This window comes from Diabrotica virgifera, chromosome 6 (genome assembly GCF_917563875.1).
Source record: "Diabrotica virgifera virgifera chromosome 6, PGI_DIABVI_V3a".
In the NCBI taxonomy this organism is placed as follows: domain Eukaryota; kingdom Metazoa; phylum Arthropoda; class Insecta; order Coleoptera; family Chrysomelidae; genus Diabrotica; species Diabrotica virgifera.
The window spans coordinates 75637463-75658303 of record NC_065448.1 but is presented as its reverse complement, the minus strand read 5'-3'; the positions used below and the strand labels follow the sequence as shown (position 1 = coordinate 75658303).

At 34.7% G+C, this 20841-nt stretch overlaps 1 protein-coding gene across 2 annotated transcripts in view; it reads right to left on the bottom strand.

Annotated features, from left to right (window-relative positions):
* Positions 1 to 20841, bottom strand: part of LOC114339984 (uncharacterized) — a 1283677-nt gene that overhangs the window by 991079 nt on the left and 271757 nt on the right. For both annotated transcript variants that reach the window (XM_050652564.1, XM_050652566.1), the window contains exon 3: positions 6510 to 6567. The gene's annotated coding sequence lies outside the window, so the exon portion shown is untranslated. The remainder of the gene's footprint in view (positions 1 to 6509; positions 6568 to 20841) is intronic.

The window sequence follows — 20841 nt, the reverse complement described above, 5'->3', positions numbered from 1 at the left end:
TCTCTCTTTGCCGACGTTTAAATTAGGACCCACTTGAAGCTCGCTTCAACACGCGCCTCGACCTCGTCGTGAGAATTCCCCATTACAAGCACGACTCGAGGAAGTACTTACGAAGAACGGAGATGATCCAGAGACGTTCCACTTCTAGTCAGCAGAACAAGCAATCTTATCGAAATTAAAAACTGTTTCTCAAACGATTGATGAGTCTTCTCAAAAGATCAATGAAACCTGTAGAAAAAGCGATGAGAAATTCGAAAACGTTGCTAAAAAATTCGACGAGACTTCTCAAATAATTAAAGACGTTTCTCAAAAGATCGATGAAAAACGAAAGAACGATCAAAGAACAACGAAAAACTTGGAGAAGTTTGTAGACACAACAACGAGAAACTTGAAGAAGTAAGTAGAAAAAGCGACGAGAAATTCGAAAACGTTGCTAAAAAATTTGACGAGACTTCTCAAGTAATTAAAGAGGTTTGTAGACAGAACAACGAAAAACTTGAAGAAGTTTGTAGACAGAACAACGAGAAATTCGAAGAAGTTTCTAGAACATTCGATAAGATGCAGAAAAGTGTAGACGACAGTAAAGAAATGCTAGAAAATAAGATCAAAGAATTAGAGAGCATGATAACCGTTACAAAAGTACAATTGTCAGTTAATGCAATAGCTTTAGATCCTGTAGTGAAAGATGAACTACCGAGAGACGAAACGTCGTATAATATGAGATTAAAATTACCACCATTTGATGGAAAGTCCTCTTGGTCCATATACCTTAGACAATTCGAAGCTATTGCGACCGCCAATCATTGGACCGAACAAGAAAAGGCTGACGAAACGTCGTATAATATGAGATTAAAATTACCACCATTTGATGGAAAGTCCTCTTGGTCCATATACCTTAGACAATTCGAAGCTATTGCGACCGCCAATCATTGGACCGAACAAGAAAAGGCTGTTTCCTTGACTGCTGCTTTGCGAGGTGATGCTGCAAATATATTAAGATCAATTCCTAAGGGTCAAGAAAAATGTGACCAGACCTTGTTCACTCGTCTAGAAAAACGCTACGGAGATGCCCATCTACAACAAGTATACAAAGCACAACTGCGAAGTAGAAGTCAACGAGCAAGTGAGAATCTGCAAGAATTTGAAGCGGATGTGGCTCGTGTGGTGCGGTTGGCTTATCTAGAGGTACCAGATAGCGTTCTAGAAGAAATTGCAGTAGACACCTTCGTCAATGGGCTCAAAGATAGTGAACTACAGAAAGCTTTACGACTAGCAAGACCTAAAGTTTTAGACGAAGCACTTGCTATTGCCTTGGAATACGACGCAGCTAGCCAAGCTTCACGAAACAATCAAGTACTAACCGTGGAAAAAGGCGATAAGAGAAAAGATGAACGTTTGGTGGAGATGGTACGGAGGGTGATTCGTGACACGATGCCGAAGAGATGCGTGAAGAGGGCTGGAAGAGATGCGGTGAAAGATGTAATCACCGGCTTAAAGTAGAGGAACAGCTTTGCCCTGTGAGAGGAACTACCGTCGTTAATGAGCAATGGCAGCCCCAACAGTTACAAGACGCCCAAGAAGATAATCCATGTATAAAAAGAGTATTGTATTAGATGCTGCAAGGTGACAGACCTGGTTGGCAGAACATTTGTGCATGTAGTCCAGAAGTCAAGGTCTACTGGAGCCAATGGAATTGCCTGGTACTAAAAAATGATCTTCTGTACAGAACCTTTGAGAACGATGATGGTACAGAATCTAAGCTGCAGTTGATTGTACCTAAAAGTAAAGTGTCAGAAGTATTGCGTCAGTTGCATGACGGTACATCAGGTGGACACTTTGGTATTACGAAGACTCTGCAAAGGGTTCGAGAGCGGTTCTATTGGGTGAACTGTAAAGATGATGTAAGAAGATGGTGCCGGAAATGTGAACTGTGTGCATCCGGTAATGGTCCAGTTGGTAAAAAGAAAGCACCAATGAGACAGTACAATGTCGGCAGTCCTACGGAAATAGTAGCAATCGACATTGCAGCTCCATTTCCAGAAACCGATGCTGGAAAATAAATACATCCTGGTAGTCATGGATTATTTTACGAAATGGACCTAGGCCTATGCATTACCGAATCAAGAAGCTGCTACCGTTGCAGAGGTACTTGTTAAAGAATTCTTCAGCCGATTTGGTGTTCCCTTGGAGATCCACTCCGACCAAGGGCGAAACTTTGAGTCGGCTCTTTTCCAAAACGTTTGTAAATTGATTGGTGTCAATAAGACCAGAACGACACCCCTGCATCCTCAATCAGATGGAATGGTCGAGAGGATGAACCGAACGATGGGTAAACACTTGTCCGAAGTTGTATCTGAACATCAGCGAGATTGGGACCAACACATTCATTTATTCCTGATGGCCTACCGCTCGGCCGTGAATGAAACTAAAGGTCAAACACCAACCTGCCTGATGTTGGGTCGTGAAGTTCGTTTGCGCTGCGACTTAGAGTTTGACTGCAGACCTTCCGAGGAACATGTTGCAGGCGAAGAATACGTCGACCGCCTGAACTTACGAATGAACAACATTCATGAACTTGCCTGACAACACATCCAGATAGCCAGTGACAGAATGAAAGATCAATATGATTCTCGATGCAAGAATGAAAGCTTCGAAGTAAGTGATCTTGACTGGCTGTATAATCCACAACGTCGTCGAGGCTTGTGTCCTAAACTGCAAAGACAATGGGACGGTCCGTATGAAGTTAAGAAGAAAATAAATGACGTAATATACAGAATTAAGAAGTTGCCAAACGGTAAACCCAAAGTTATTCACATAAATCGTCTTGCACCATATGCTGGCTCCAATGAAACAGAAGAAGCCCGAGTCCTCCAACAGGAAATGAAAGATGCCGCACAGCCAAGTTTTAAGGAATTTATGTCAAATTACGCAGAGAGGAGGAGTGCTAGATTCGGCGTGACCACAGAAGTTCAGCAAGATCTGTTTAACGTTCCAGAAAACGTCTCTCTAGGCCACTGTGTTGCCCAAGACCTCGAGATGACTAAGGGAATCTCGTCCGTATTCAATAGAAAATTCGACCGTCTGGACGAGTTAAGAAATCAGCAGCCTAAAATTGGAAGAGTAGTGCGATTGGAAGATGGTCCTCGATCTTTGCTGTATATGGTGACCAGGAAGTCTTATACAGACACGCCAAGCTACGAGAACATATGACGTGCTCTGGCTAATTTGAAGAAAATCGTGTGTAATTATGACATCAAAGATTTGGCTTTACCAAAAATAGGCCATGTAATAGAAAATCTGGATTGGAAGATTGTGAGAAGCATGCTTGAAGTGATCTTCAGAGAAACTTGAGTACAAATCACTGTGTGTTGCATGAACCCGAAGGTGTCGTACTCTTCAAAGACAGTAGACTGTTATTTCTTCTTGAAGGGTGTATGCAGAGCTGGAGAGTCGTGTAGATTCCGCCATCTTGGGCCTTTATCTAGAGTTGCTGATCGGGACGCTCTGATCTTAAGAGGGGAGCAGTGTAACGAAAGAGAACTCTTGGCCGACCCCCGTATAAAGGTACACAACAAGAGAATGACGTAATCGAATATTCGCGGCGTCGGCGAGAGTTCTGGAACGTACCTCACGTAGGCGTGCTGACAGACAATGGATCGAATGGCCGCGGATATTTGTGGAATGTTCCATAATAACTGTATCGCATATATAAATACGGACAGATTTGTAAATAGAGATAGTTTAAGCTAGATATTTGTAAAGAAAACTTGTATAAAAAATTAAAAAAGTCGTAAATAAATACGAAATCGCTCGTTTTATTACAATATTATTTTTTTTATGAAATTTTTCCTAAGCTCTTCCGTCTCTATGAAATTTATTTTAAGTTGGTGCGTCCGAAGCTTCTCTTATTTTATATTATCTCTTAATATCTATTATCTTATTTTATTGACCTATACTAATTGTTCCATTTTATCTTTGCACATGCGTCACGATTCATTTTCAAACAAATCAAGTGAAAACATAAAGTGAACCGTACGTATACTATACACATCGACGTACGTTTCACTTTATGTTTCGACTTAATTTGTTTGAAAATGAATCGTGACGCATGGGCAAAGATAAAATGGAACAACTATACTATATTACTATTATTATTTACGGCACTGTACAGCAAAATAACAAAAATGTAATTTGAATGTGTACATGTTGCAATTCTGTGTAAGTTTCTGGCGCTTGCATAATTGTCACCGCGCCATCGATCCAATATTTCATGCTTACATTCACATAGAAACACCAAATATTGACAGGTTCGCGATTATTGCCAACCTTATAAGCACTGCTTCCACAAAATTTCATTTGAGCTATTTTATGGCGAACTTAATTGCGTAATAGACGATAATGAACGAAAATGCACAGTTGCAAATACAATCAGCAGAGTGTTGTTATTTTGCTCTTTAGAGGTAAACTTCTGTTTATTTTTATCAACTGTAATTATGTATTGTATCCGAAAAAAATAATTTGGGATATAAATTTGTTGAAAATGATTAAGTCTGATAATTATATTTCGTCTTCTTACAGTGCCTATCCATTCCGGATGTTGGCTATCAGTATGCCTATCCTTCATCATGTTGGCATCAGCATGGCGGATGCGGTGATGGAAATGACTAACATGATGCAGAGTCAATCACCGACGGTCGAAAACCTGGAGAGGGTAATTAAAGAAGCGATGGAGGGAAGCAGGATGGGTCGCCGAGATGCAAAGAGGATGCCCTACTGGTGGAATGCGAATGCGGATGAACTCAAGACGCGCAGGTCCCCCGGTCTGGATTAGATATCACCTGAGGCGGTGAGGAGTCCGGGACGGGCGGAGCCCGCGTGGCTTCTGGAGCACATGAATGCACTGCTGGAAGCACAGACCTTTCCTGAGCCTTGGAGGACATCGAAGTTGGTACTACTTCCCAAAACTTTGGAAAAGAATCGACCCATCTGCCTTCTTCCGTGCGTGCCGGTAAGCTGTATGAAAGAATGCTACGGGGACGTATCGATGGCATGATTGAGAGGTCGGGAGGCTTATCCCCGAGGCAATTTGGTTTTTGTAAAGGGAGAAGCACGATTGACTCAATCGTGAGTGTATTCTACGCATTGCGCAATGGAGGGGATGAACAGCGTTGGGCGGCCCTGTTGTTGTTCGATGTTAGGAATGCATTCAATACGCTGCAGTGGAACGAGGTAATGAAGGCAATGGAGAAGAGAGAATGTCCTGGATACCTGATGAACGTGGTAGCGGAATATCTGTCTGAGAGAAGAATTATGGTGGAGAAAGGCACGATTGTGGATGTGACGACAGGTGTTCCCCAGGGATCTGTCTTAAGTTCGACGCTATGGAACCTGGCATATGACGGGATTATGAACTGTGAATATGGAGAGGGTACGACTCCTTTCGCGTTCGCAGATGATCTCGTTGTGCTGGTAGTGGCGCGGGACGAGCCAGATCTTAAATACCGGGTACGGAACGCAGGCGGCGTCATGAAGGAATGGATGACACAGAACGGACTGAAGCTCGCAACAGAGAAGACCGAAGCCATCATTCTTAAGGGGAAGAGGAACAGGCAAAATGTGGAACTACAATGTGCAGGGGCGTGTCTAATACCCAAGAAACACGTAAAGTATCTGGGAGTGACGTTGCACCATAATGGAAAGTGGGGGGAGCACGTGCGGGTGGTGACCCGGAGGGCTGTAAACAGTGCGGCTGAGTTGAGGAGGGTGATGCCCAACATTGGACGACCCAAATCCGAAAGGAGGAGGGCCTTGCACGGTGTTGTGCAGTCGATCGTCCTCTACGAGGCACCAGTCTGGAGTGAGGCGGTAGAGATACAGGCCTACAGGGGGCTCATTACACGAGTGGATAGAACAAGTCTGCTGCGAGAAGCATGCGCGTACAGGACTGTGTCTGCCACAGCCTTGTGGGCCATCACTGGATGTGTTCCGCTGCATGTGTTGGTAGTAGAAAAAAAGAACTATATGAGAGAAGAGGCGTTGAGCTTTCTTTCAATACGTTAACAGCTTTCATATTTTTTTGGTTTTCGTAGAAAATGTGTTGGTAAGTGCAAAATCGATAAAAAACAAACACTAATTTTAAACAACATTTAAGCCCAATTATCTCTCTGTGCAAACCGACATTTCGATATTCACGAACGATTGATAAAAAATTTAAAGTTTAGCTCGCATGAGTTACTATAACGCTCCATCCTCACACGTAATTACATTACTTGGCGATAATAGTTATAAACTGTATATACATCATGTAATATGCATAAGCAGCAATCAATAACATGACATAGGTAACAGCATATTGGCTATTGTGGTGTCGGTATAGAACATTAAGTAACGCTTATCGAGATTAAGGACTTCCTATTCGGCATGTGAAATGTCTGTTTGCACTCAGTTTGGAAAATGGCCAAAGTGTAGGTTTATATTATTAAGAAGTGAATAATTAATTATTATCTTACCTTTAATCCAGTACCGAATTCTGAATAGACTCATATGTTGAATATATTCCAAATAAACCTGAAAGAAATAAATTCTAAATTAGGATTTGTCAAAGCAAAATCTATAAAATATAAAGAATAAAAGATGCCGTATCAATTGTAAAAAAGAACATATTGTAAACATTACACAATGTTGTTTCGTATATACGTTACCATAGTTTATAAACATAATCTAACATTGCCGATGGTAACTTTGTACCTTCAGCAAGTTACACAAAGTGTCACGACTCGACATTGAATGAAATATAATATATGTTACAGTTCAAGTTGATTATCCAGTTGAAGTTTACTATTCCTAGCCCGAGTCAACTCAAACGGCTGGTTTCAGTAAAAGTTAATTATAAATATAAAATGAAGATTTTTATTCAACATTTACTAGTAAAAGTAGACTACAACTAGTTAAACTATACTCTTCCCAATGTTATTTAGTAAAAGTTGATTCACACAAACAACCGATTCTAGAAATTAAATGTTACTGGATATTAGGCCAGAAAATGAAGCCTTTGGGCTCGCAATTTTTTCGTTTATCATGGATTTACTTGAAATTTTCAAAGAAGGTAGGGAATAGCCCAAGGATCATTTTCTATATCATGTCGCTGTACGCTAAAACCTTAGAGGTGGTGGTCACCTCATCTCAGGGACGGAAATTTTTCATTACATTTTAACCAGGGAAATGGATGGAAAATGTTATTCTAAGAAAACAATGTTCTTTACGTTTTCTTCGTAAAACTAACATTTTTCGAGTTATTCGCGGTTGAAAGTAACAGTTTTTCGACGAAAAAATCGACTTTTTTAGAGGGTTTTTTGAGAATAACTCAAAAAATATACAGTTAATAAAAAAACTGTAACTTTAAAAATTGTATCTTTTAGAAACACAAACACAATCCTCTTTTTTTTTATAATTTTACTACAACTAATACAAACTAAGATACGGCATGTCAAAGGTTAGCTTTTTTCGTCAAATGCATAATTTGAAATATTCAAAGCCAAATAACGGAAAAACTGCATTTTTCGAGGAAAACTTACAGAATAATTTTTAAGTATACCTACAATAATTAGACATTTCAAAAAAAGTTTCTAGCATAAAAATTGAGCGACATGATCAAAATAAGGTCGGTACCTACTTTTGTATACGAAAAAATCAGTGAAAACTACCCCCTAACTACCCTTCTAATTAAAATTGATCTTCGGACTTCTGTAATTCTTTTTATATATGTATTATTAATACATCCAAGAAGTTTGACCTATTTAAAATTTAGAAAAATTGGAGTTTAAAAATAAAACAATTTTTGGCAATTTCGTAATTTTCACTTTTTTCTTCAAAATATCTCCGAAAATATTAGAGATCCGAAAAAAATGAGAGAGTATTAAATTGTATCTTTTTTAATAATTAAAATTAACCTGTGCAAAGATTTTCTTTACAGTGAATATTTAGCGAGGTATAGCTGCTTAAAATCTCTGTTTACAAGCAAACACCTCCTTATTCGAGCCCTTTAAACTCACCCTACTTAAAAACTAAAGGATCTTACGGAATTTAATTTACATGTACTTATAGCTCTTATAGCTATAAGATAGCCTACCAGTTATAGAAAAAGACGAAGATGACATCGATCTAGAATCTAGATGAAGACGACTAAAAAACTATTTTTCTGTAGAGATAAATGTTTTTGTACGTAATTCTACTTTTTCTCTGTATAGATCTATTAAATTACTTATAAAAATTTCAATGTTATTAACCCTCCGTTAGGCGCGTGGTCTACAATCGTAGACCACTCTCCTTTAAGTGGTCGCCAATTGCATAAAACTGCACATACGTCCCCATCCCGCTTAGTAGCTGTCATTAATACTTCTAACTTACTCTTCAGTTTGCTAAATGCCGCCGATCTGTTTGCATTATTTTTTTACCATTATTCAAAGAGCACTGGTCTACAACCGTAGACCACGCGACTAAGCGCGTTCCAGTTTTTAGTTGTATATATAAAGCTAATATGTAGCCTGCTGTGTATCTAAAGCTAATAACATAAATGAAAATGTTTCAAGAAGCGACTTCATTGAAAACTTGGCATGAGAACTAATCAAACAGCAAATTGAATATGGATCAACTATGCCTTCCCTGCTAAGAGAACTTAGACGACGAGCTCGCGTACTGCTCGGAGTTCAAGAAGTCGTACCGTCTTCCCCTAATATTACAACAAATTACGTGGGACGATGTTGTATTTGTGCATGAATTTGCAATATGTCAACAAGAAGGGCATGCCAAAGATGTGACACATTTGCATTCAAGGATCATTTTGGGGATATTTGCACTGAATGTTTGACGGACTAAAATTGTGCCACTTTGACCATTTAATAGTTTTGTTCTTTTTTTACTTTTTAGTTCTATTCTTTATTATTTTTCCCTATTGGTCATTCTATAAGTTCAAAGATAAAAAATATTTGTGTTTTTTACTAAATTGAGCTTATTTTTGTGACCATTTTCATTTACTTGCGAATAAAGACCCAAAAAATCATGACCTCGTTTTTAATTTTACCACTGTCAAAATGAGAAAAGCCAAGGAACAAAACATATCTAATATCAAAGTGCAAACATAAATAAACATGTTATTAACCACTAATTTGTTAATTTTGTCAAAATCCGGTATTATACGACAAAAAACTATTGGTCTACAATCGTAGACCGCGCGCCTAAGCTTGTCAGCAATAACGACGCGCCTAACGTAGGGTTAAGGGTGATTTTTAAGGGTTGAAATATTATGATGTTATATCCTAAATTATATAACAATCATTATTCAACCAATTATAACCAAATTTTACCCATAGTAAGGTTTACAATGTTTTTATATCATTTTTGACAATAAGGGATAGTTTACACCCCTAAAAATAATTAACGCCCTTGAGCATAATATAGAATATGAAGTACCGGGTGAGATTATCCTAATCCCAAATTTTTATGCAAATCGATGCAAGCCGAAATCATTTTTTATGATAAATAATTTTTTTATATATATCTCCAACAAGGGTCGTTTTAAGAGTTGAAATATTATGATTTTATATCTTAAAGCATAAAACAATCATTATTTAACTAATAAAAACCAAATGTTGCCCATATTAAAGTTTAAAATATTTTGTAATTTTTTACAATTAGTGGTACTTATCCCCCTTAAAAAAACCAAAAGCGTACAACGGCTTAATATAGAAAATGAACTAGAGGCAAAATATGCCTAATCCCAAATTTTTTTGTGCCAATCGATGCTGGACGAAAAAATTGCGAGATTTTGCCATTTTTTTAGCTTCATTCTGGCCTACATGTTCAAATCATGATAAGTAGTTGAAAGGTCAAAACAAAGAGACGCACAGTCATCAAAAAAGCAGGTGAGATTATACTCATATAATCAACATTTACTGAATCGATCCATGAATAGTCAACTCAAACTAGTAAAAGTGGAATTAAATTTTTCAAATCAACTTTTACTGCTTGTTTTAGTTTGAGTTGACTCGAACTAGGAATAGTCAACTCTAACTGAGAATTAACTTGAACTGTAACATATATTTATAAAGAAAGTTAGGATTAAATTCCGTTTCTGAGACCACCACTATTTGTTTACTTATGTTTCGATCTGTTGATCTCCTCAGAACAGGCCGTAGTGTGCCCTGAATCGAAACCAAATCTAACTGTCGTGTAAGCTAATTATTATGAAATAATTTGCAAATGGACTCTATTGCGAGATCTATCAAAAACTTGGCAAAATCTAAAAGATTTCTATATTGAAATAAAAATAAATAAAAGAAAAAACCCAAAAGATATCTTATAGTCCTGTCGCCAGGGGGGGTACAACGGCCTCCTGTATTCAGATGGACTTACCCAAGTTTTTTTATGTATTTTGACCTGTAGAACACGAATTTTTTGGGTAACAGTTGATCCGGATGTGGATAAGATTGTTATAAACCAAGAAGTTGAGGAATCACATAACAGCGTTTTCTCGCAAAACAAAACATTTTTTTGTATTTTTTGGGCCATTCTAACCAAAAAATGTTCCTACAAATTTTTTCGTAGGATGCATAGTTTTCGAGATAAACGCGGTTGAACTTTAAAAAAATCGAAAAATTGCAATTTTTGAACCCGAATAACTTTTGATTAAAAAATAAAATAGCAATTCTGCTTACCGCATTTGAAAGTTCAAGTCAAATTATATCGGATTTACTTATTTGTATTGCTAAAAATTTATTATTTTATTGTTAAAAAAAGCTATAAACACCTAGTGCTTGAGTGATGTTTTCAATGATTTCTCATTTAAAATCGAACGAGTAGGTAGAAGAGGTAAAAGTGCAAGCGGGGCTATTTCTACGTAGCATGCATTAAAACGCATGTATTAGGCACGGGAAACACTATGTGTTTATAGCTTTTTTAACAATCAAAAAATAAATTTTTAGCAATGCAAATATTAAAAACAGATATAATTTGACTCAAACTTTTAACGGCGGTAAACAGAATTGCTATTTTATTTTTTATTCAAAGGTTATTCGGGTTCAAAAATTGACATTTTTCGATTTTTTGAAAGTTCAACCGCGTTTATCTCGAAAACTATGCATCCTACGAAAAAATAGGAACATTTTTTGGTTAGAATGACCCAAAAATACAAAAAAATGTTTTGTTTTGCGAGAAATCGCTGTTATGTAATTCCTCAACTTCTTTGTTTATAACAATCTTATCGACATCCGGATCAACTGTTACCCAAAAAATTCGTGTTCTACGGCCCAAACTACATAAAAAAACTTGGTTAAGTCCATCTGAATTAAGAAGGCCGTTGTACCCCCCCTGGCGACAGGACTATTAGGTTGAAAACAAATTCTGACTTTCACCTGTATCCCATAATTTGCAACGAAATAATTATAATAATACCATCCAATACCAACTATCATTATTATATCCATCCAATAATATACCACCGAAATAATACCATCCTTCTGTAATTTGCAACGAAAAAGGGCGATAAATAAATAGACATGGTGGTGGTCTCTGAAACTGAATTATATCTTAACTGTCTCAAGAAGCTTAACTAGTTATCTTCGTTCTTACTCACGAATTGAGTACTAGGGATCAAAGTTCGCTTGATCTTTATCTAGATAAATAATTGACATGTTGTGGAATGCATATTTTAGATTCCCCATGTCTATTCATTTATAGTCTTTTTTCCTTGCAAATTATCGAAGGATGGGGTACAGGTGAAAGTCAGAATTTGTTTATGACCTAAAATATCTTTTGAATTTTTATTTTAATTGGACTGACTGAATTACAGGACGATAGGAAAACATTTTAGTTGAACATGACTGACATTTTTATTTTCAATTTTTCTTGACATTACATTACATCTAAACTATCGATAATGTCAATACATAGAGTATGTACAACTATAGAATAATGTTATATAAGTACTTTTATATAATGTTGTATATTCTAACACTCTCCCTCAACATGAAAAGTAGATAAGCTAAAAAATTTTGGTTTCTTTCTAACACGCATAAGGTAAGCATCTAAACATTCCGTATATGTATTTGGAACCTAGGAGTTTTCTATTGGTTCTTTGCAGCACGCGGTCATATTTTAACCAATAGGCGGCGAGGTTCCAAACGCATATACGGTATGTTATTCGGTGCCAAATTTATATACGGAATGTTAAATATTCGTACACCGAAAAAGATAAGTTTTTGTTAGAGTCTGTTAAAAGGAGATTGATTTTAAAATACTTGTTACTGTATTATTAAATAAAAATAAAACAATTATAGTATTCGGAATGTTATTTGGTGCGAAATTCATATACGGTATGATAAATATTCGTAGAACAAAAAGACGATTTATATTAAATCCAGTTAAAATTAGACTGGTTTTTAATAGTATATTATGCAACGAGCATTTAATGATGGTGATTATGAAGCGAGTATAAGGGATACGAAACGAGCCACCTAGCGGCGAGTTTCGTATAGAGTACGAGCTTTATAATGATAATTAAATGCAAGTTGTATACACGATTTTTTCTATGATCATTCACAAAAAAATATATTCGAATTTATTAATTTTGTAACGCAAAAATATTCAGTAGTTTGTCAGTCTGACAGTTTGTTTACATATTGAGAATTGTCAAAGCGTATGTATTTGACACGCCATTGGTTACTGCGCATGTGCCACCTTTTTTCGCAAATGTCATATCGCGATTCTATTGGTTAAAAATCTGTAGGTATCTTAATGAAAATCTGTATCATAATGAAGTTCATTATGATACAGGTAGTGACATCATAATTGATATATTATAGTATGAGAATAGAAAAATTATTATTAATGTATTATTAAAGATCCACAAGGATAAAGGTTTTCCTGTAGTTGGCTGTATATCATATACTCGTAATACAAAAAAAAACGAATAAAGTCCTTTATAAAAGGTCTATATTTAACATCCCTAAAAAGGGCTACATCACAGAACTAGTTTTCGATTGGTTGGCCAATCATCATCAGTGCTTTCCTAAAATGAATATAACCTTATAAAATGGTGCAAAGGTTTTAAAATTTTGACTACGGTTATAAAAAGTTGTAGGTTATACTCACGTGATCTTACATGCTAACCACCAAATATTTATAATTATGTAATATATGTAAGTAAAATTTGTAATATTATATTTCGGTGGTTAGCATAGTAAGGTCACGTGAGTATAACCTACAACTTTTTCTAACCGTAGTCAAAATTTTAAAACCTTTGCATCATTATATCAGGTTATATTCATTTTAGGAATGCACTGATGATGATTGGTCAACCAATCGAAAACTGGTTCTGTGATGCAGCCCTTTTTAGGGATTTTAAATATATACCTTTAGGGATTTTATTAGTTTTTTTGTATTGTTAAAGAATTAAACATACTAAACAACACGTTCAAGTCATTAAAAATTCTGAGAAAGCGAAAGCTTAGTCAAATAAAGAATTATATCTCTTAAATCTATACCACCCCGTTTATGAAATCTGCACCAAATAACATTCCACATAGGTAATCATTGTTTGATTTTTCTTTAATAATACATTAACAAAATAGGTATTTTAAAATCAGTCTTCTTTAACTGATTAATAAAAAGTCCTATTTCTTGGTCTACGAATATTTAACATTCCGCATGTGAATTTACACTAAATAACATTCCAAATACTATAATTGTTTTATTTTTATTTAATAATACAGTAACAAGTATTTTAAAATTAATCTCCTTTTAACAGACTCTAATAGTCTAAGAGCTAGTGACCCCTCCTACTAACGGTCGTCCTGTAAGGCTAGAAATTTTTCTAGTGATAATTCATAGCACACCAAGGCTAAAAACCATGACCTGGCAGGCCTCAGTGGTGCACGTGTATCTACCAGGTGAATCGAAAAGTGCAAATTTAGGGGGTAAAATAAACTTTCTCCTGTAAGGTTTAAATTTAAGTATGTGTTTGAGTAAGTCATTCAGAAGAAATGTGTACAATGACAGGCGATTCTGAAGAGCATAAGACCTTGCCAGGCGAGGGGAAAGATTAGGGGTTTTCCTAAAATTATTCTTTTTGCATCGAACACATTTTTTAGGTTTTTTGAATCATTCCAAACCGAAAACGTCTTTAGTGATTTTTCTTTTAAGTTAATAGTTTTTGTTATATAAGCGATTGAAATTTTTGAAAATTGCGAAATCGGCCATTTTTAACCCTAAATCGGACATTTATCTAAAAATTTCAATGTTGCCAAGATACGTAGATATTCTTTAAACATTGATTGATGAAATCCCGAAGAGTTTTTTGCAATAAAATATCGAAAACCCCTTTGTTTTTTTAATTGCTAATCAAGCAGGTGCGACACTGTAGTGTAAGTGAGGACGTTTGAGTTTGCATAAATTCATTATCTCGAGAATGGGCAAATTTCAAGAGAAATCCTCACACAGGTCGATTTTTATTTTTAAATTAGGATTTTTTGGCATATTTATAATACTAGTGACGTCATCCATCTGAACGTGATGACGTAATCGATGATTTTTTCAAATGAGAGTAGGGGCTGTGTGATAGCTCATTTGAAAGGTTATTGAATTTTCTATTCAATAATATAAACATTAACATAATTATTTATACAGGGTGTACAAAAAATTTTTTTTTATTAAATTAACTTTGATTAAATTTGACAAACAGAAGAAAATTTTTTTTTGTACACCCTGTATAAATAATTATGTTAATGTTTATATTACTGAATAGAGAATTAAATAACCTTTCAAATGAGCTATCATACAACCCCTACTCTTATTTAAAAAAATCATCGATTACGTCATCACGCCCAGATGGATGACGTCATTAGTATTATATATATGCCAAAAAGTCCTAATTCAAAAATAAAAATCGACCTGTCTGAGGATTTCTCTTGAAATTTGCCCATTCTCGAGATAATGAATTTATGCAAACTCAAACGTTCTCACTTATACTACAGTATTGCACACGCTTGATTAGCAATTAAAAAAACAAAGGGGTTTTCGATATTTTATTGCAAAAAACTCTTCGGGATTTCATCAATAAATGTTTAAAGAATATCTACGTACCTTGGTAACATTGAATTTTTTAGATAAATGTCCGATTTAGGGTTAAAAATGGCCGATTTCGCAATTTTCAAAATTTTCAATCGCTTATATAACAAAAACTATTAACTTAAGAGAAAAATCACTAAATACGTTTTCTGTTTGAAATGATTGAAAAACCCTAAAAAAAATTTGTTCGATGCAAAAAGAATAATTTTAGGAAAAATCCCTAATCTTTCCCCTCGCCTGGCAAGGTCTTATGCTCTTCAGAATCGCCTGTCATTGTACACATTTCTTCTAAATGACTTACTCAAACACATACTTAAATTTAAACCTTACAGGAGAAAGTTTATTTTAACCCCTAAAGGACATCGCACACATCTTATGGAAAATATAATGTCACTCAAATTCAATAAAATTTATACCAATAGATTCGTTTTAAATTAACGATCAAATCTTATCATTGCGCCAACTCTCTATTTTCAAAAATAAGAGCAGAAATTGATATAAATAAATCTGAAATCAAATGGGTAGGTACATAAGTTAGAGAGAGAAAAAATATTTTAAAATACCCAGATTTTCGGTACTCCATAAATCAGCGGATTAGTTTCACTAATCCGCTTAGGCCCAGCGGGATTTAAGCTGTTATGAATAGCACTCAGAGCAATAATGATTGTAACTAACATTTTATGGACTCCAAAAATGTGATTTCGATAAACTTTAATTGCAATTTGCGCCGTAATTAATCATAATTAAGAGTTGGCGCAATGATCAGAATTGATCGTTAATTTAAAACGAATCTAATCGTATAAATTTTATTGAATTTGAGTGACATTATATTTTCCATAAGATGTGTGCGATGTCCTTTGCACTTTTCGATTCACCTGGTAGATACACGTGCACCGCTGAGGCCTGCCAGGTCATGGTTTTTAGCCTTGGTGTGCTATGAATTATCACTAGAAAAATTTTTAGCCTTACAGGACGACCGTTAGTCGGAGGGTTCACTAGCTCTTAGACTATAATAAAAACTTATCTTTTTCGGTGTACGAATATTTAACATTCCGTATATGAATTTGTCACCGAATAACATTCCGTATATGCGTTTGGAACCTCGCCGCCTATTGGTTAATTTTTTCATAAGAAGGTTCCCACTCATCCCCACCTCTTATTTGCAAAGGTAGACATAAACTTGTGAAATCAAATATGCGCAGAATTTTACGAAAAATACGATGATTGGATTTCCAGTGCACTTTCATTAGGTATACGTATTTTGTAAAATTTTGATTTTTTAATTTTTGACATTCAATTACGCCCTCTAGCGGTAGACCTACAATTATGAAAATAATTTCCAGGCTTTTCCCGAGGCAACTTTTGTTATAAATATTTTTTTCTCAAAGCTGTACTATAAGCGGTTCCTGAGATATGGCCGAGAGCCATTCTTATTGGGACACACGGTACATACGTACCTTAATTGTACAAACCGAAAATTTTATAAATTAGGGCAGTCAATGAGGGTATTTGGCTCCGAATTCCATCCTACTAGTACATCGATTTATTTGATATTTTCACAGTGTAGGGAAGAGCTCAAGAAACAAAGTATTAGTACGTTCTTTAACGGTAAAATATTGCAAAACTTCTAAATTTTAAAGAACCGCTTGGAATGACATGAAATTTGGCATACACATAGCTAACAAGTCAAAGAAAAAAAGTGATGTTGTGCCGATGTGTGCTTTTGCCATGGGGGTGGCTTTCACCCATTCTGGAGGGTAAAAAAATATACGTCCAAAGTAAGTCCGGAAATGGATAAATTGACTAATTTTTCGAGTTATTTGAGAGTGAATATGTATGTTCATCTTTTAACAAAATAACCGCGCTTAAGACGGTTTTTCGCAAATAACTCAAAAAGTAAGTATTTTGTCGAAAAAAACATTCTTACTGTTGAAACTGTCGAAAAATAGGTTCATATTCGTTCAATTTCAAATGGAATACTTTAACGTGAAATAACCAAAAAATGAAGCACTTTTTGGGGAAAACTTATTACAACTTATTTAAAGTATTTAAAAAAGGATTCATTTTTGTTTTATAAAAAAATTTTAGCATAAAAAGTAAACAAATTACGCTCAAAATAAAGTTAGTCCCTTTTTTTGGTAAAAATCGTGAAAATCACCTCCTAATTAGTATCTCAGATGAACTTAATCGTTACCACTTCACAAGTTTCTTTACTCGTGTGTATATTGTTTATATGATCTGTAATTTTCATCGGTTCAAAGTCCTTATTTTTACAAGAGTTGTAGTTAAAAGGGCTTGAACGTGTCACTGACCACGAGTGTATGCAAATTTAGAAACACCAAATCTTAATCAACTTTTGTCCTACAGAAAAACAAAAAATACAAGATATTCAGAAAAGTAATGCTGACTTTTTTGTTTTTTGATATTACTGGTATCTCTAACAATTTTTAAGTTATTTTGAAAAAAAGCATATTTTTCAAAATTAAAAATTTAAAAAATTTTATGTTAAAACCAATTTTTTTCAAAAATAAGCACTTTAAGCCAATTAAACTTACATATCATATAAACACAACTTAAGTTAAATAATTTGTGGAGCGATAAAGATTAATTTCAGTTTGGTTGCCAATTAGGGGGTGATCTTTCCGATTTTTTTTTTGCCAAAACAAATGGGAGCAACATTATTTTGAGCGTAACTTGCTTAAATTTGATGCTAGAAACTTTTATAAAAACAGAAATAAAGCTTTTTTAAAACACTTTAAAAAAGTTATAATAGGTTTTCCCCAAAAAAAGTGCTTTATTTTTTAAATATTTCACGTTGAAATAGCCTATTTGAAATTTGGCGAATATGAACCAATTTTTAATTGACTATAACTCTGGTTCTACGAGGTCCAGAGACCTCAAGCGTACACCAATTTTTTTTGTTTTTTCACAGGCTATATTTTTCCTAAGAACGTTTTTTTCGACAAAATACTTACTTCTTGTGTTATTTGCGAAAAACCGTATAAAAACGTGCTTATTTTGTTGAAAAATGAACATATTCACTCGCAAATAACTCAAAAAGTGTTGACTTGGCGAAAAAACTCAATAGAACAAAAGTTACTTACAATTAGCCAGTTTATCTATTTCCGGACTTATTTTTAACATATATTTTTTCACCCCCAGTCACCCCCAGGGCAAAAGCACACATCAGCAAAATATCACTTTTTTTCTTTGACATGTCAGCTATGCGTGTGCCTCATATCAATCCAAGCGGTTCTTTAAAATTTACCGCAAAAACCGTGAAAGAATGTACTAATACACTATACCGATATGCGCTTTAATCTTGGGGGTAGTTCCCACTCCTTCTCGGGGGTGGAACATTTTTTATTTTAACTAACCACGGAAGTGACTAGAGAACCTAATTATAAGCAAAAACTGTTCTATAATTTTTTTTGAAAACTCAATACTTAGTCATGGTTGAAAATTGGCCATTTTCATTGAAAAATGACACCTTTTCGGACGGTTTTTTGCGAATACCTTAAAAACTATGCATCTAACGAATAAAAAATATATAAAATATTTTTATAGCTTATAAAAACAGAGATTAGTTTCTTCCTAAATGTTCTAGTTATAATACACAAGGAGGTAGGTGAGGTAGGTGAGAAGAGTTTGTTTTTGGGGCATGCTCAAATTGGTGTATTCAACTTGAAATAAGAGAGAAACGGTCGAGATTAGGTGTATAATGCTACCAATACCTTTTGTAGTGCTTGAAAAGACCTTTAAGATGACCAATATTAAATGTCGAAAAGTGTTATTTCTATGTTCAAAAAGTTGGACGGGTTTAAAATTAATGGTTTTTGAAAACAATAAGATGAAATTATAGAGCGCATTTTTAAATTTTTCTAACAATCTTTCTTTTTCTCCATGTAACTCAAAAATAAAAAGAGATACGAAAAAGGATACCGAACAAAAATGTTGGCTGTTTATAGGCAAAAATTTTGTTTTGGTTTTTCATTACTGTATCTCCTATTATTTTCAAGTTACATGGAGAAAAATGAAGATTTTTAAGAAAATTTAAAAATGCGCTCTATATAATTTGATCTTATTTTTTATAAAAACCATTCATTTTAAAGCCGTCCAACTTTTTGAACATAGAAATAACACTATAATAAAAGGTATTGTAGAAGAAAAACGATGCATTTAAATTCTGGTAGATGAGGAGTTAAATATACTTCTCGTTATTTCTTAAAATACATTAGTCGTCAATTATTTTTTGTAGCATATCTGACTTAGTTTGAATGTAATCGACATTTAATATTGCTCATTTTAAAGGTCTTTTCAAGCACTACAGAAGGTATTGGTAGCATTATACACCTAAAATCGACCGTTTCTCTGTTATTTCAAGTTGAATACACCAATTTAAGCATGCAGAAAAAAAAATGAACTCTTTTCACCTACCATATCTCTTTTTCTATTATAACTTAATGATTAATGAAGGAACAAATCTCTTTGTTTTTTTATAAGCTACAAAATTGTTTTATACAGTTTTTTTAGTTAGACGCATATTTTTTAAGGCATTCGGTATTTTAAGGAACCACCCCCAAGATAAAAGCGCACATTTGCATAGGGTAGACTTTGAATTAGGAGATAAGTAGAGGCCATTCCCAAAATTTCATTAAAATCCATGCAGTAGGATAGAATTCGGAGGTAATATCCTATTCTTGCTCCCATTGACTGGCGTAAATAGGAATTTATAAATTCAGAACAATTTCTACACGGATATATTTCCAAATCTATATAATTGGATTTTTCTAGAGCATAAAATGCTAAAAACTGAAAAACTGAAGCACGCTGTTTTTTAGCAATTCAAATTAAAAATCCTCGCCTTTAATAACCACGTAGATTATCCGGAAAATAAAATAACGGCTAGCATATTCGGACATGTGAAAATTTTCACAAAATTTCTATTTTAATGGCATTTGACCAAACATATATCTCGCTCCGACGCGCTTTGAACATTTATTAATATTTCGCCAACAATAGCAATAAACGTCGTGTACATTAATAAACTGCCGGAGATACTAGCACGATTAACAAATAGCATTTTGTTTATCGCATGCTATTTAACGGTCATCATTCATCACAGTTAAAATAATGATTGCAAAAAGTCAATTTGATAATGGTTGCAATTATACAATGTAAATGTAAGTATGCTGCTATTATTATACATTGTAGGTATATTTAAATACAAGGAAAGGTCAATCCGAGTTAATAGTAAAATCAAGGTAGGAAAAGTATAATATATATCGGCATGTGTCGCTACAAGGAAGAAAAACAAAAACAAAATATGTATAAGATGGAATGCAACCGCAGAAACGTATTTCTGACTCATTAGTCGTCATCAGTATGGTAGCCAAGTTAGAATAGGTGTATGTTAAGTTGGAAAAGAATCACTACAGGTGGATTGCAACCAATTCATGGCAATAATTTTAGAAAACCCTGAAGATTCCAAAGCAAGAACTAACACATCCACGGAAGAAGCTACAGCTACCTGAGGAAAGGAATTCCAAACGTTTAGAACGTTTCAAACAATCAAACAAGGAAAGGAGTAGGAAGTATAATTAATACATTGCCACGGCATGTCTCGTAACAATAATGAAAAATCACGATTTTTTTTATGGGTTTTTCCTCGCGATTTACTATGGAGTCACTAATGCAAGAATTTTACTGTCACCGTTGCAT